Here is a 16,376-nt window from a genome sequence, read left to right as displayed (position 1 = left end):
AACAAATATAGAATAAAAATACAATATAAAAGAATTCAAAAGATATAAAAACAAATATTTCTCACACAACAAGATTTTTCAGTTGGGTGGTAGTTTAGTATATAAAGAATTTTTTTTAAAGAAGTGTAAATGCAAGTACGGCTGACAGTTTGGGCACCCACACAGACACCTTTAAGCCCAGCACCAGAGAGGCAGAGGCAGGAGGATCACTGAGCCTGAAGGCCACTTATGAAATAATGAGTGTTACAGACTAGCCAAGACTACACTGAGAAACCCTGTCTGATAAAACAACAATAAAAGGAAATAAGTTTTAACTGGCTGGGTGTGTTGCTACATGCCTTCAACCCCAGAAATCAGGAGGCAGAGGCAGCAGAGATCTAGAGGGTCATGCACAACTGATGGGAAATGTACTGTGTATGTTTATCTTAGTGATGGTTAAATAAAATACTATTTGGCCAATGGGACAGGAAGTTAGACAGGACTAGGAGTCAAAGAGGATTCTGGGAAATGTAGTAGAGAAGTGATCCAGGCAGGAAGTGACATAGCAAGGAGACTCATATTTAGCAAGAAAACAGGAAGTTTTTTATTCACCTGCTCCAGCTGCAGAATGTGATCTACCCCCAAGGAGGGACGCCAATAAGGCGTCCTATAAGATAAGTTTTATAAAATATATAGATGTATGATAATTGAGACTGAGCTAACAGATGAGAATCCTAGTCATTGGCCAAGCAGCATTGAACCTAATACAAGTTTCTGTGTTTAGGCGGGTGGCTGGCCTAAACCTCACACATGGCGATGGGACCCAGGTAGCTTTTGGCGGAAAGATTTATCCTAACACACAACCTAAATTACATAGAGAGTACCAGTACACCCAGGACTATATAGAGTGTCCTGTCCTCAAAAAACCAAACAAGCAAAATGCAACAACTTTAGCCATCAGATCAATGAGAATTAAAATTACTTAGAGATATTTTTCTTACTCAGAAATGCCAACATAAATAAAACCAACAACAGATCATGCAGCTGAAGGTGTTGGGAGGAAAAGTTGTTGAAAGAAAAAATGGTACAGCCATCTCACCCACACAATCTAACCAGAAGCCGGAGTCGCCAACAAACCCTGGATATCAGCAGGCTCTCCCGTCTTGTCCAGAACACTGCGGGTACTGGAAAATCTGTTCCCAGGACCGGGCCTTAAATTCTCTTCATTCCAGGTCCCTCCTACATGCTCCACCCTTTATTCCATCTCCTCCTACAGATCCTCCCACTGTAGGGTCCCACACACTATACTGCCACACCCTAGGAAGGATTAGCATAATTGAACAACAACAGCTCCTAGTGGTGAAGATATATGGGAGGAATGGATCAACTTTCACACTGATTTGGGAGTTCAAAGTGGTAGAGCCATCCCACCACTGCAATCTACCCAGAAGCCTTACGGGCAACTTACCCTGGCTATCAGCAGGCCCTATCGTCTTCCCCAGATCGCTGCTGCTGTTTGTAGCTCCAGTCCAAGTGCCTGGCCTTAAATATATTTTCTATCCAGGCCCCTCCCAGTCCTCCACCTTTTTACCATCATTCCAAGAGACCCTCCCACTAAATCCTTAACTGGCCTTGAACTTTCTTTGTATGTGATGATGACCTGTATCAGTTGGAATTCACAAGGAGCCGAATGGCCCACCACACAAGCGATTAGATGCTGAGGAGATCCCAAACTACCCACTTAACAATACCTCAGCCATTTGAATTTTGTTGTTTGCTAAGGCAAATTATCAATTTATAGCTCACACAGTGCCATGGTTTGCAGATGTTTTGATGAGCATCTGACAAGATAACATTAAAACATGAGTCTGTTTTTTTTTTGTTGTTAGTTTTCAATTTTTTTTTGCACTGAGTTTTCTTCTTTCTATGGAATCGCATTGAACGCAAACTTGAAGCAATGTCACCTCCACGTGCTAAGAAGTGACTCTTCCCCAGGATGCATTTTAGGAGCTTTGCTATGAATTAATATATATTTGAAAAGTTATGAAGGTTTTCAAACTGGGTTTGGTGGCACACACTTTAATCCCAGACTTTGGAGGCCAAGGCAGGTGGATCTCTGAGAGATTGAGGCAATCCTGGTGTTCAAAGAGAGTCCCAGAATAGTCATGGATGTTACACAGAGAAAGCCTGAGTGAAGAAACCAAAAAGAAAATTTAGGAACTGAGCCGGGCGTTGGTGGAACATGCCTTTAATCCCAGCACTCAGGAGGCAGAGGAAGGAGGATCTCTGTGAGTTCCAGGCCGGCTTGGTCTCCAGAGCGAGTGCCAGGATAGGCTCCAAAGCTACACAGAGAAACCCTGTCTGGAAAACCAAAAAAAAAAAAAATTAGGAATTGAACTAACCATCCATGGTAATGCAAGAATTTCACTGACTCACATAACCATCTCCCCTGCCCCAAAGAATGCAATCTTAGAGACTGCAAAATCTACGACCAGTGTTTGTTTGTTTGTTTTTCATGACAATGTTTTTCTGTTTAGCTTGGGAGCTTGTCCTGTACTCACTCTGTAGACCTGTTAGACCTTGAACTCATTTAGATCCATATCCCTATTGGATCCAAGTTCTGGGGTTAAAGGTGTGTCCCTCCACCACCCAGCCTACCCCCAACATTTTAAAGTGTTGATGTTTTGCAATTCAAAGTAGTAAGATACAGTTTAAATTTTACTCAAAGACCATTTTATTTAATGAAAAATGATGAGTGGTGAAAAGCTAGTTATGAACACTTCACCATTACACAGGAATTTAGCAATTCTGCAATCTCAGAGCTCAGGAAGCAGGAAACAAATTGCCAGAATTGGGGCAAAGCCAGGGCTGCATTAGAAAAACACTGTATAATTATTTTGTGTATGTCAAAATTTGACCCAGTTTAGTTGGAGAAAGAAAACCCTGAGCTGTGCTGCAATAGCAGTACACCTTTTATCCCAGCACTCAGGAGGCAGAGGCAGGGAGATCTCTTCAGTTCAAAGCCAACCTAGTCTACCTAGAGTGTTCATCAATAGAGAAACCCTTTCCAAAATACAAAAAGAAAAATGAAAGTAAGTGAGAGCAAAGAGAAAGGAAAATACCATGAGGCATCTTTTCTTTTTAATTTTTTCTCTCATGTGCATCCTCACTGCAGGGCACCTCCCTTTTCTCCTCCTTTACCTTCTCCCAGCCTCACCTCAATGCCTGAGTAATTCCTCATCTACCTACCTGCAGAAAATACCTGGCTTGCCATGATAACAACCAAACCATGTGGGTGGTGGTGGTGCACGCCTTTAATCCCAGCACTCAGGAGGCAGAGGCAGGTGGATCTCTGTGAGTTCAAGACCAGCCTGGTCTACAAGAGCTAGTTCCAGGACAGTCTCCAAAGCCACAGAGAAACCCTGCCTCAAAAAAAAAAACAACCCCCCCAAACCAATCAAACCATGCATTACAAAATTCAATGAGTCTAGCCAGAAACCCTCTTATCAAGGCAGGATATGTTGGGCCCAAAAGTGGGGTCCATCTTTGAGAGATGCACCTCACAGTGTCACTCACAGGATGCAAGTTTGATGCAAAAGCAAAAGGATTTCATTCCAAGGCTTTGAGGTCTTTCTCTGAGAAGAGATATACCCCCTGGATTTTTTTTTAAACTAGCTTATTTACATTTATTTTTTGTGCATTGGTCTGAAGGTGTTAGATCTCCTTGACTGGAGTTATAGACAGTTGTAAGCTGCCATGTGGGTGCTGGGAATTGAACCTGGGTCCTCTGGAAGAACAGTCAGTGCTCTTAACCACTGAGCCATGTCTCCAGCCCCTGTTTTTAAGGCAAGCAGTTTTTATATTTTCCTGGCTGCTAGGCAAGAGTATGACAGCATATTGATTGGTTATAACATACAGGAACCATTTACTGATTGGTTGGGAATTGAACTTACAATTTTGCCTATGAGGTTTTGGAGTGTTTTTTTGGTTTTTCCATCTGCAAGGCCATGGAACAGCCAGTGGTTTTCGAGGAACAGAGTGAGCCAAAATTATTATTATTTTTTAAAAACATGGGTGGTTATGACTCTCTAGAAAATGGTAACTCACAAAAATTTTTAGAAGCCAGACAGTTATTACAGTTATTGAGAATAACAACACTCCTTAGAGACTAAGTGGTTGAGAAACCGGTCATCATGACCAAATATTTCATATGTCCCCTTTTCCAGAAGTATGTGCATGGACAGGGTGATTTCAATTTCATGTTGGTGGATACCATGCCGGGTTTAAGTTGGAGGGTCCCTCATTCCCCTCTTTTCCTCATGGTATATGAGTTGAATCTTAATATTATTGTGTAGATTAGCTAACCACAGGTTGGTACTGCTGTTTTAACATCATTATCTGTCCTGTACTGATGCGATCTCTTATAGTGTCCAGAAGGCGATTTATTCGAGGTCCAAAAGTAAGCAAGAGCATAAGAAAACTTATGGTTCCAAGAATAGTAGAGATGAAAGAGAAAAGAGAAAAAGTTCCCACAGGCCTTGGCCCATTCCAAGGAAGTTGGCCCCAACCCTGGGCACATTCTATGGTTTAGACAGGGGCAATCCCCAGGCCCTCTTTGGGTCACACCTGGCTGGCCAACAGACAATCAAGGACTTTCCAGAGTACATTCTGTGGTTTTTCCTTTGTAGAAGACCAGGTCAAACCTGGGTGACCTCGAAAATATAAAATCACACTTTGTAATCAATCACTTTGTAATCCATCACTTTGTACCCCATGCATGTATGCTGATTTGGGTATAAAATCCCTATAAAAAGAGTGTATAACCCTTGCTAGGTGTGTAGCTTTCCCAGTATTGCTGACACCCGAATGCACATTGGTTCTCTTACCTTTGCAGCTCTTGGTCTGGTTTCTGAGTCTCAGGGTCTCCTCGGGATCCTGAGCCCCTTAGGGGTCTGGCATCTTTCAATTGATGGAAAAGGGCTGTTTATGTCTCTGACCTGTCTCTCTATGACTCTTTTCAGCCATGATACCACCAACACCCAGATCCAATTCATGGGCAACAACCTTGAGCCTCCCTCTGTTCCCCCAGGTTACTGGATGTGCTGAGATCCAATTTGCCAGGAATTCCCTTTCAAAATTTCTCATCAACGCACAGTCCTGATGTTAGCTACTCTGCTTGCACACGGTCCATTCTATGCATGTTTATAAGTCCACAGCAAGTGATATATTTTTGAGAGAGAATGTACTGATCTTAGTCTACACCTGTAACCCCTCAGCTTTCTTCCCACATGTTTATCCACTTACACCTGTAATGATATGGAAGATACAAATGACCTTTGAATTGTTCTAGAAATCTGTGTGAGGTCAGACCTCAGTTTAATGGGTCAACTCCCAGGAAATTTTCTTGCTATTCAGAGAGTAATAAGATTAATGACAATCACTGCCTGAAAGTCTGAGGCACACACCTTTAATCCCAGCAATCCAGAGGCACAGGCAGCCAGATCTCTGTGAGTATGAGGCCAGCCTGATCTAAGAGAGCTAGTTCAAGGACAGGCTCCAAAGCTACACAGATAATCCCTGTCAAAAAAAAATTATTGACAATCTCTTCTTGGCCTTTTGGTAAAGATCGAGTGTAGTATCGGTTCTTATCAGTTTGAAAATAACTACAGTAATGAATTATTGAAAAATTAACAAAGTGGTGCTTAGTGAGGTAGTGACATAACTCTTTTCCTCTTTGTGGGAAATCCTGGCATAAATCCCCAATGCTAGGTGAAATATAAACAGAGGGTAAAATACACTAATTCACAATATTTTATTACAATCAATACATTAAAAAGAAGCCTTCATGGTGGGGTGGCACATACATTTGGTCCCAATAGGGGGAGGCAGAGGCAAATGTATCTCTGTGAGTGTGAGGCCAGCTAGGACTACAGAGAAATTCCAGGATGGCAACGACTACACCGAAACTCTGTGTGTTTACATATTTTTAATTTGTGTATGTATTCTGGACACACTTATTCTACCACCCACACAGGGAAATAGGAGGGCAGCATGTGCATGTTTCCATTTCCCTTCTATCCTGGCTGGCTGGAAAACACAGGTTAGGTTCCCATGTTTGGAGCGTAATCCCGTTGTAGCTATGTCATCACCCAGAACCAACATCTTGCAATGATTTTTGTATTCTCACAAAATTGGCCCCACCATTTTGTAGTATGTCAGAGGGTAGAATTTGACATGGGGTTTCTGTAGCTCAGGCAGTTCTCAAACTCATTGTATGACTTCTGGTTACTATGAAATTCTGATACCTGCCTCACACACACACTGAGTATTGAGACCTATAAACATTGAGTTTGCCTTCACCAAGGTCTTCAGCTTCTTTATTTGTCCAAATTGGATATGTATTCGCCTTCTGGTTTGAAAAGTGTGTACAAGGTGAAATTTTATCCTGATTTGTTGGCGTTTGCAAATGCACTAGTCATGCACCTGTTCTTGATATCAGCTAGGGAGAAAGGACTGCAATATTGTTGTGAAAGATATGATCAATCTTCTATCTAATTATATTTTTCACTTCCTTTTTGTTCCAGAAAGAGTTTCTCTGAGTAGCCACGGCTATCCTGTGACTCATAGTGTAGACCAAACTGAACTATGAGATGTTCTTGTATCTGCCTACCAGGTGCTGGGATTGAAGGCATGTCCCACCATTGCCCCATAGGTGTTTTTTAGGGTGGGGTCTCAGGTATGCTTAACTGCCCTTGAACTTTCTTTTAATCTGATGATGATCTGGAGGACTGGGAATCAAGAGCAAGGTCCACCACACAAGGGATTTGATGCTAAGGAGATCTCAATCTGCCAACTGGACTAAACCTCATCTATCTGATATTTGTTGTTTGCTAAGGCAAATTATCAGTTCATAGCTCACACAGTGCTGTGATTCACAGTTGTTTTGATGAGTATCTGACAAGCTAACATTCAAACTGTGAGCCTGGATTTGTTGTTTCCATTTTTCTGCATCAAGTTTTTTCTTCCTATGGAATCTCATTGAATGCAGACCTGAAGTAAATGTGACCTCCAGGCACTGAGAAGTGAGTGTTTCCCACGATGCAGCATTTTAGGAGCTTTCCTGTGAATTATTGTACATTAGGAATGTTATAAAGTATTCAAACTGGGTTTGGTGGCCCATGGCTTTAATCCCAGCACCTTGGAGGCAAATGCAGGTGAATCTCTGAGAGTTGGAAGCAAGCCTGGTGTTCTAAGTGAGTCTCAGAATAGCCCAGGCTATTACACAGAAAAAGCCCAAGTCAAGAAACCAATAAAAAAAGTGAGGAATTGAACTTCCCTTCCATGGCAAAGCAAGAATTTCACTGACTCACTAAACCATGTTTCCTGAGCACAGAATGCTATCTTAGAGACTGCAATCTCTACTCCCAATATTTTTATTTTATTTTATTTTGTTTTTCATGACAGGGTTTCTCTGTTTAGGTGTGGAACTGAAAGACCCCCAGGCCCCTAATGGCCTCAGCATCCCGAGGAGCCCCCAAGACTCAGAAACTAGACCAAGAGCTGCAAAAGCAAGAGGGTTTATTGAACGAATTCGCATTCTGGTGTCAGCAATATCAGGGAAGCTGCACACCCCAGCAAGGGTTACAGGCTCTTTATATAGGAAAAAACCGCAGATCAGCATACAGGCAAGGGGCATAAAGTGATTGATTACAAAGTATGATCTCATGTTAGAGTGGTCACCCAGGTGTGACCTGCTTTTCTACAAAGGAAAACCATAGAAAGTACCCTGTAAAGTTCTTGATTGTCTGTTGGCCAGCCAGGTGTGACCCAAAGAGGATGGTCTTGGCGATTGCCCCTGTCTAAACCATAGGATGTGCCCGGGGTTGGGGTCACTTTCTTGTAATGGGCCAAGGCCTGTGGAAACTTTCTCTCTGTGAACTAAAACCTTTTAAAACTTTTTCTCTCAGCAAACTGAAATATTTCAGAACTTGTCCTGGCACTCACTCTTAGACCAGATAGGATTTGAACTCTTATAGATCCACTTCCCTCTGCCTTACAAGTTCTGGGATTAAAGGTGTCTGCCACCACCACCCAGAGTACTCCTACTATCTTAAAGCGTTGATGATTTGCAATGCAAAGTAGTAAGATACACTTTAAATTTTACTCAAAGACCATTTTATTTAATGAAAAATGGTAAGTGGTAAAAAGTTAGGTATGAAAACTTCACAGTTGCACAGGCATTTAACAAATCTGAAATCTCAGAGCCCAGGAAGCAGGAAACATATTGCCAGAACTTGGGTCACAGACAGGGATAGTTAGAAAAACACTATATACCTATTTTGTATATTTCAAAAATTGACCCAATTTAGTTGGAAAAAGAAATCCTTGAGCCAGGGAGCAATAGCACACACCTTTAATCCTTATGTGGAATTTCTTGCTAATTGTTGTTCAAACTCTGTTACCAGCTAGAATCACCACACTCAGGTGACAAAAGCAAGCAGCTCACAGAAAATTCCATGCTAGTCTTGGCAACAAAGATTTAGTCCCAATGTCAAAAACTATAATTTATGTGAGTGCCCTGGTGGTATGTGCTTATAACCTCTACATTCTGGGAGAAGGAGGGAGAGAGTTAGGAGTTTGGTACAGCCCCACTATCTAAAAGATACAATAAATCTTCAGGCATGACACACTTAAATTGGAAGGTGCACAAACTCTAAAGTTTGACTGAGCATCTGAATTCATGAACCAGCACCAGGATGTGACTGAAGGGCCAGACCCTCACTCAGCCGCCTGCTTTAACAGCCATGGCAGGCTACAGCAAAGACATGTAAGCCTCTGTCTCAGGACATGACATAAAGAAACTCCAGATCCCCCGGCCTCCTTGAGCCTAGGGACAAACCTGAACACAAAGAAACTCCAGACCCTGCCCTCGGCCTCCTAGATACTTGGTTCCTAGGAACAGTTTGGCCATAAAAGAAACTGCAGGGGAGATCAAAACCTCCCCTGTAGTCTCCAGGATACATTTTTGAAATCTACTGGTGTCTAGGAACCACTGTGAGTAACAAGAAAAAGCATAAAAACCATAGAGTGGACTCTTTCTTCCCCCTTGGCCCCTCTGACCTGTCTTGAGCCCTACTCCTGGCTAAGGTCCCCATCACCCCAGGATCTCTCTGGGCCTTCACCTCCTAGAGTGGACCCGCCCAGACAGGAAGGACCTCTCCTTCACTTCCTCTCTTACCAGTACCCCCAACTAAAACCCTATCACATATCCTTTCTGCTCCCCAGGGAGGGTGAGGCCTTCTTATGGGGTCATCAGAGTCTATGATATCCTTTGGGATAGGGCCTAGGCCCGCCCCCTTGCATCTTTGCTCAAGGAGTATCCCTTTATTTGGTTGGAATAGGCTCCCAAAATCCACACATATGCTAGGGATAAGTACTCAACTACAAGAGGAGGTCCCGTAGATTTCCGAGGTCTTTTCATAACATATCTGTAACTGACCTTCCTGCAAGTCAGGCGCCATGGATAATCCATGAGTATAAGTCAGTCTCATACCTAAACAAAACTTGTCTATGTCAGCCTTTAGTCCCATGAATCCTTGGCACGGCCTGATGTGCTGTACTAGCATTCTCATAAGCTAGCTGTTTCACACTCAAAGGTCCGACATCTGTGTCTCTAACTTCTTTTGGATAATGTACGCATTGTCCTAGACACAAATTCTGAAATAATTCCTTAGCTCCCTGCCTGCTCTCTGTAACAATTTATCTCTGCCTGACGGGCAGTCCGTGGATGTCTGCTTGCAAATTCCTAAGGGTAAGGCTTCTCTAGCAATATTCCCTATCAGTGTCTGGGTGAAAAGCACTGTTCATCTATCATGAACATAAGCCATCCTTAGTTTCTCGAGCTGCTTAAATGGTATGGACGTCTTCATCTTGCTTATGTTTCTGAGTATCTCTCTGCTCCAATATAGGAAATATCTGAAATCCCTTTCTGTCTGCCGCTTGTCTAATATTAGCTTGCACTGGAGACATCTGAGCTGCTTTGGCTGCCCACCATGACTCGAAGGGTGTCTGTTCCTTAGGCTGACCCATGCTTGTTGCTTTCACAGACAAAGGAATATTTCTCTAATCTGAGGAAACCAGCAAATTTCTTATCTCCTGTGAGAGTGACTCCAATACATCTTTCAACCTCCTAACTCCTGCTGAATTATACCACTGGGCTTTTGCCTCTCCTTATTCCTAGTTTAAAACGAACATGGCAAGACTCTCCATCCTGATACTTGGCAACTCTCTCTTTTTACTCACCCCAATCACAATGCCCTGTGTATATTTTTTATGTAGCCACTCCTCAGTAGGTCTCTCATCTCTATTACATTACTAACCAGTCCACGGGCAGATATTTCCTGCTGTCCTGCTTGTATGCTTGGCCACACCTACATTTCCTCAAGCTCAAGGGCAGCTCTCATACACCTGCGGTGGTGGCTTCTTCGAAAGGGAAGGATCCTTTCAAAATTTTAAACTCTAAAATTTTTGTACTTGCTTTATTGCTTTACTTCAGTTCTCCTGGCTATTAAAATATACAAGAAAATATGCAATCATCTAATAATTCAGCCTCATCTCTCTAATTTTATACATTTGTACTCAAGGTTAACTCACTTTTATCATCTGGCTGATACTCCTGGTCATTACCATTTATAACCAACCCCATTTAAAGGAAAATACACATGTGTAAACAATATTTGGGAATTTGGGCGTCGTTCTGTCCAAACTACTCCCTGCTATTGGGGTCGCTGAAATACCACAGGGATCCTAAGAAAACCAAGAAATCCTGACCATAGTGGTCTGTGACTGCATTGTTCCAGGTGTCTTCCATGCTGGATAACCTGGCCATTGCTTCAGGGTGTCTCATTTCATCAAAACATATTTGTTTGAAAGGAACCCATAGCTTTTCATTTTCTATGGAAACAAATGCAAAAATTTTTTCCAAGTAACCTCCCCTTATAATTTTGAAGTCAAAGTATTTTTGAAATATGTAAGTTGAATTGAGCAGCATTTATAATCAAATATCTGTTAGCAGCTTTTGCTCTTTCCTTAGCAATGGAACAATTGGAAGATAGCACAATAGCCTACAGTATCCAGACTCTCTATGCACTTTTTACTTTTCATTTTCTCTTTAAAACTTTATTTTTCATTTTCTTTTGTAAAACTCTGTATTTTTTTACTTTATTTCTTTTTAAAACTCACTTGTCATTTTCTATTCTTTTTAGTTTTCATAATAATTCCATTAACTGCTGATTTCTTTTTGAGGCAGACTTCTCTATTTCTTCTCCAACTCCGAGGAGTTGAAGCACCCTTCCAGTACCTTTACCAGTCCACCCTCATAAACCTTACTTGCTGGCCAGCCTTCAGAGGGTGATCTCTCGTGGTCCCATTTCTTTCAGAGTCTCAGTTGGACCTCCTCTTGTGATGCAGACGCCATGAAAAAGTCTGAGTATCCGGTGAAAAGTTGGAGAATTAGTTAAAACCTAATTCTGGTCTCTTGTGCTGTGTGGGTCTTTTCAACTTTATTCGTCTGACTTTTTTCCAGGGAGACAGCCTTATATACACTTACAGCATAGTGGTAAACCCCCAGGTGTAAGAGCTTATGAAAGAAGAGCTTGTGTTTACCCAGGTATAGTGGGACAAGTCTGGGACTGCAAGCCAGGACTAGAAACAGGACGCAGCTATGAATATGGGCTGACTCGTAATTCACAGAGACCCCATGGGGGCTTTAACCCAACAACCAAAGGCAAAAAATGTCACCAAGTAACTCAAAGTCCCCTATTTCCTACAAGAATTGCTATGCAATTTAGTTTACCAAGTGATCCAGTCCCTACAAGCAAACCAAAACACCAATTACAAAGTTCCTGGGTTCCTATAGGAAACCCAATGCAATCAAGTATCCAAAGGCATCAAATCACTGCAGTTCATGAAAATCTCCAAGTGTCTCAAAGTGCCCTAGTTATTGAAGCATCTTCAACACAATCCATTCTTCCATGGTACCCAGATAGCGAGAAGTCCCCAAGTGTCCACAGGACACTCAATGCAAACAAATCTGTCAGTAACCTAGTCCCCTAATGTACACAGGACTCCCACCACAAGGAGCCCATCCAATGAATCCAAGTCCCCTGTTCTACTCATGTTCCTCTGGAGTTGTAGTGTCAGGGATTCCCCAGAATCTCTGGAGAGTAGTCATTCATATGGACATCAGGAAGATTCCCCTAATCCTCCAGAAAGCCCTAAACTACGAATTTCTTTTTCAAGTAACAAGATCCTACTGCAAAATATATGGATAAGTGCATATACCCAAGAAATGCAATCTATTCTCCAATGGCTTCCAGATCCTGAAAGGAACCTACAAGCACAAGTGTCCCCAGAACAAGCATGGAAACCAGGTCCCCCAATGGATACAAATCTCTCCACACTTGGAACACACATAGTGCACTGTAGTCACCAGATGCCCTTGTGTTCTTCAGCCAGTTCTGGCTCTGAGAGTTCCCAAGGCCCTGTGATGCCATCAAATAAATATGGTGATCTGAAAGTTCACCCTAAACCTCCTAATAAACAATGGAGGGAATGTTCCCTGTACTCTAAGGAACTAAAGCTCCTCCTCTAAGAACACTGTGATCAGTGCAATGTCAATCAACTCATGGAGCAGGCACTGATTATTGGTGAGACTGTTTATGTGATTAAGGTCCGTGTTTTTGTTGTCTCTCTACTGCAGTCAGAAGAGCTATGGTCCCAGTACAATAAGCAGAATCCCACACCCTCCTTGATTCCTAAGGTGTTTGGGTCCTTTGGGATGGTTGCGTAAAGTGTACATATGTGTATCCATAGATGGACCTGTTTATCATTCAGTAGGTGTACTGGCAGGGACTCAGGTACCTAGACATCAGAGATCCTTGTAAAACCCCAGAAATTCTAGCTGGAGATTCCCTAGACCTTTTGTTTCAGATCATAAACCTTTCTCCCTTGCTTACTTCTTTAAATCCCCAGAACTCTGGGTTTAAATAGGTAGTTTCTAGAAATAATTTTTCCAACCAGCTTGTTCACCATATCAAAGCAGTCACCCACTGACTACTTTTTTAGCCCTTCAAGATCTGGTTTAAGAAACCATGTGCTTAGTACAAAAGAGAGAATCCCAGGACGCTAAACAAGGACTACAAGGGTCAACTGGACATGCTAAAGCGGTTTCTCCATGAAATAATTCCCGTGGTAACTTATCTGTCCCTGTCTCTGTCTTCAAAATTTCTACTGTGGGCTCCATTCCCCACATCTCCCCCAGCAGGGGAAGCTTTACTTGTGGTTCATAGACAATTCTGTGCCGTGTGCTTCCAATTTCCTGACTTCAATTCTTCTGTGTCCCTTCAGGTGCAGATAAGGAAGCAGATGTCCAGATGCTCTTGGTATCATCCCAAGAACATCTAGAAATCCCATAGTTTTCAGGAGAAACCAGCTCTCAGTGCATCAGAACAAGAGTCAATTTCCTATCAATGCCCCCAACACTGGTGTTCCTGTCTGATCAGCAAGATAGCTAACATCTGCTAGGCCTGAAGCCATGACTACTAATACCTCCCAGCACTACTCCCATTTTGATAAGGCTCCTGTGGAACTTTTGGGTATGGCACTGGTTGGATAAGCCCCAGGTACAGTAACTTCTGGATCATTTCCATCTAGAAAAGACACTCCTACTCTAAGCAGAACATTTCAAGAGAAAACAGACTCAGCTGCAGAGATAAAATCTAGTCCCAGCCAAATCTCTAGTACCCTTCATCGATTGTAGATTCACCTGCAGCCTGGTAGGGGCAGCAGATGCAAACGAGTAGAGAACAAGCTGGGAAGCTCAGCCACCAGTCACCTCACGGTAGGTGTGGACTTCCCAAAGATTGTGTCCCTCTTGCAAGGTCTGCCAACTCAGATTCTATGTGTGTTGACCATCAGGTGTCAGTGCTCCCACTGTATACAGCCATTTGAAATTTGACCCACACTTGGAATCCTATCTTACCCATATGTCAGGGACCAACACTTGTGACCCCTCCTGCTGAATCGCTTCAATACACTACACCATGCATCCATTTTCTCCCAAATTGATCAGAATTTGAGGCAGTCAACAAGAGCAGGAAGAGATCCATAGAACAGAAGCAGCAGGGGAAGAAGTCTAGAGAATCCTCATGGAAGGGAAGCAAGATATGAATGCTAAATCTTCCAGCTGCAAAGGTGCTGGCTTTCTCATGGCCTCTGCTTGTGGGGATTCCACATACCAGACACAGTTATGTGTCAGTTCACATCCACCAGGCAGCCATTGAATGTCCAGACTCAGAATCCATTCTCTCCATGAGGAAGATCCAAGGCAGTGTCCAATGTCCCTTTGCTCAGTCCTAGTCCTGTAGAACCTGATTCTGTCTTCTTCATTGAGGAGACAATGAAGGTCTTTTATGTGAAGCCCTGAAGTGTGGACAGGCTGGCCAATCCCCTACAGGAAGAATTGGAATCCCAAGTCAGACAGTATCTTGTGGATCACCTGCATACCCAGGTCCAGATCAAGATTCTGATTCAACAAAGACTGGTGAATTCATCACAGCTTCATCAACAGTTCAGAGCCTGACACAAAGCCTGCTGGAAGACGATGGGAGACTCAATCAGCTCTCACCATTCCAGCCAAAGATAATGATGGAGCCTCTTCTGCTATCCAGTACCAGTTGTTTATTGAACAACTCTGTGAATTAGATGCCTCTCTAGGAAATGTGTCCCAACTTGAATTCTTTAAGCAATTCTCATTACTTGACTTCTTTTATCAACTGCTGGTACTGATAGTTGAGAGCAGTAGTGTCACAACAAACACTTTAGGGATCAGAGGCAGTTTCTACCCAATGCAGTTTGGTTTTCTTGGCTGAGGCAAAGTTCTGATTCTCTGTAGCCCAGGATGACCTTTAATGCTCTGGGAGAAGCTTGCTTTACCTCCCACATGTTGGTTTTTATAACTTGTGGCTTAGAATTTGGACACAAGAGTACTAACATTTTTCAGTGACCATATGTGTGTTGTTTTTGTTTCCTTTCATGGTTAACTCTTTGTGTATACCCTATGCAACAATTTTGCAGAAATTGCAAGAGTGTATTAGAACCTTTGATATTCTCCTGGCTTTAGTTTCATTGACCCCTTTTAGGCAAAAGGTGGGGCAACCAGAAGGACAGTGCTGATGAGACCCAAGGGTTCTGTCCCATCTAACATGCTTTTCTACAGTGTCCACCACCATAGATGAAACCTGAGCAGGACATTATCTACCAAGCCTGCAACAGGGAGCTGTAATAGGGAGCTATGTGTGGATGAGCTAGGCTCTTTAGGGCTTCTCTGATCTATTTCTGTTTTTATTCCCAGTGTCTTTAGTCTACAAAGATCTCACAATGGACCAAATTCCCATATGATCCCAGTACTTCATGTTTCTCATGGCTTGCCAATTCCACCGGGTGAAAAAGGACTGGAGGACCTGTTACTTCAAAGTAACAGATCTTCTAGCTCTCCACTGAACCCAGTCACCCAAGGTTCTACAAGTACCTCAGCATCACCATATCCCCATGCTCTCCTGACATCTCAAATTCCTCCAGAGTCACAAGAGTCTTCCAATAATCCAAGGAGGCAGCAGAAAGGCAGAACATTCACTGAGGATAAAAACCTGGTACTGCAAGAACATTCTGTTAAGTGCATGTACCTGAAGAAGGAATACATGACTCTGGTTCAAAGGTTTGGCCTGGAGGAGCACCATATAGAGGTATGGCCTGTCTAGTTTCTCCCTTCACTCTTATCAGATAGCCCCTGACCCAGCAGGCATATGCATATTTCCCCGATTTGTGCACACATTTCTCCCCTCAAGTACTGAGGCTGAGAAGCCCAATAAATCTCATGGAATAGAGATAAAAATGTATCTTAGGTTGGTCTAAGTCTCAGGCCCCAAATACAGAATGGTGGTGCCCCCTCAGAGCGATTAATTTTGCTCCAAAGGATCTTAATAGCCTCTACCTAAGGGCTTCCTTGAAAATGTCATCCTTGTATTAGAACCTTCCATATTCTCCTGGCTTCAAGTCCAGTTCATCCTGCCTTCATTCTATACATGTCCCTTCATCTTTGAAATCAGTGATAGATGAAGTATAAAGAGCATAGGCCAGGCATTTCTTCCAGCATCTTAAGATTTGGGGCCTTTTGGGGGCTCCCTGCCTCTCCTGATCTCTTTTGTTTGCTACTTTACAACTGGTTCAAGGCCAGACATGCTAAAGAGAATCAGAAAAAGGCCTGAGAAGTCCATGTGAATCCTGCCTGTGGATCTCAGGAGACAAGCCTCCACAACAGGGTCTGTCCCTCTTGGCAT

At 42.8% G+C, this 16,376-nt stretch overlaps 1 pseudogene; it reads left to right on the top strand.

The window, feature by feature from the left end:
* The first annotated feature begins 5,579 nt into the window (after positions 1–5,579).
* On the top strand, positions 5,580–5,707 carry LOC113837884 (annotated as a pseudogene).
* The last annotated feature ends 10,669 nt before the right edge of the window (positions 5,708–16,376 follow it).

The sequence above is a fragment of the Cricetulus griseus genome, unplaced genomic scaffold, assembly GCF_003668045.3.
Source record: "Cricetulus griseus strain 17A/GY unplaced genomic scaffold, alternate assembly CriGri-PICRH-1.0 unplaced_scaffold_182, whole genome shotgun sequence".
NCBI lineage: Eukaryota > Metazoa > Chordata > Mammalia > Rodentia > Cricetidae > Cricetulus > Cricetulus griseus.
This window is presented reverse-complemented; position numbering and strand designations above follow the sequence as displayed.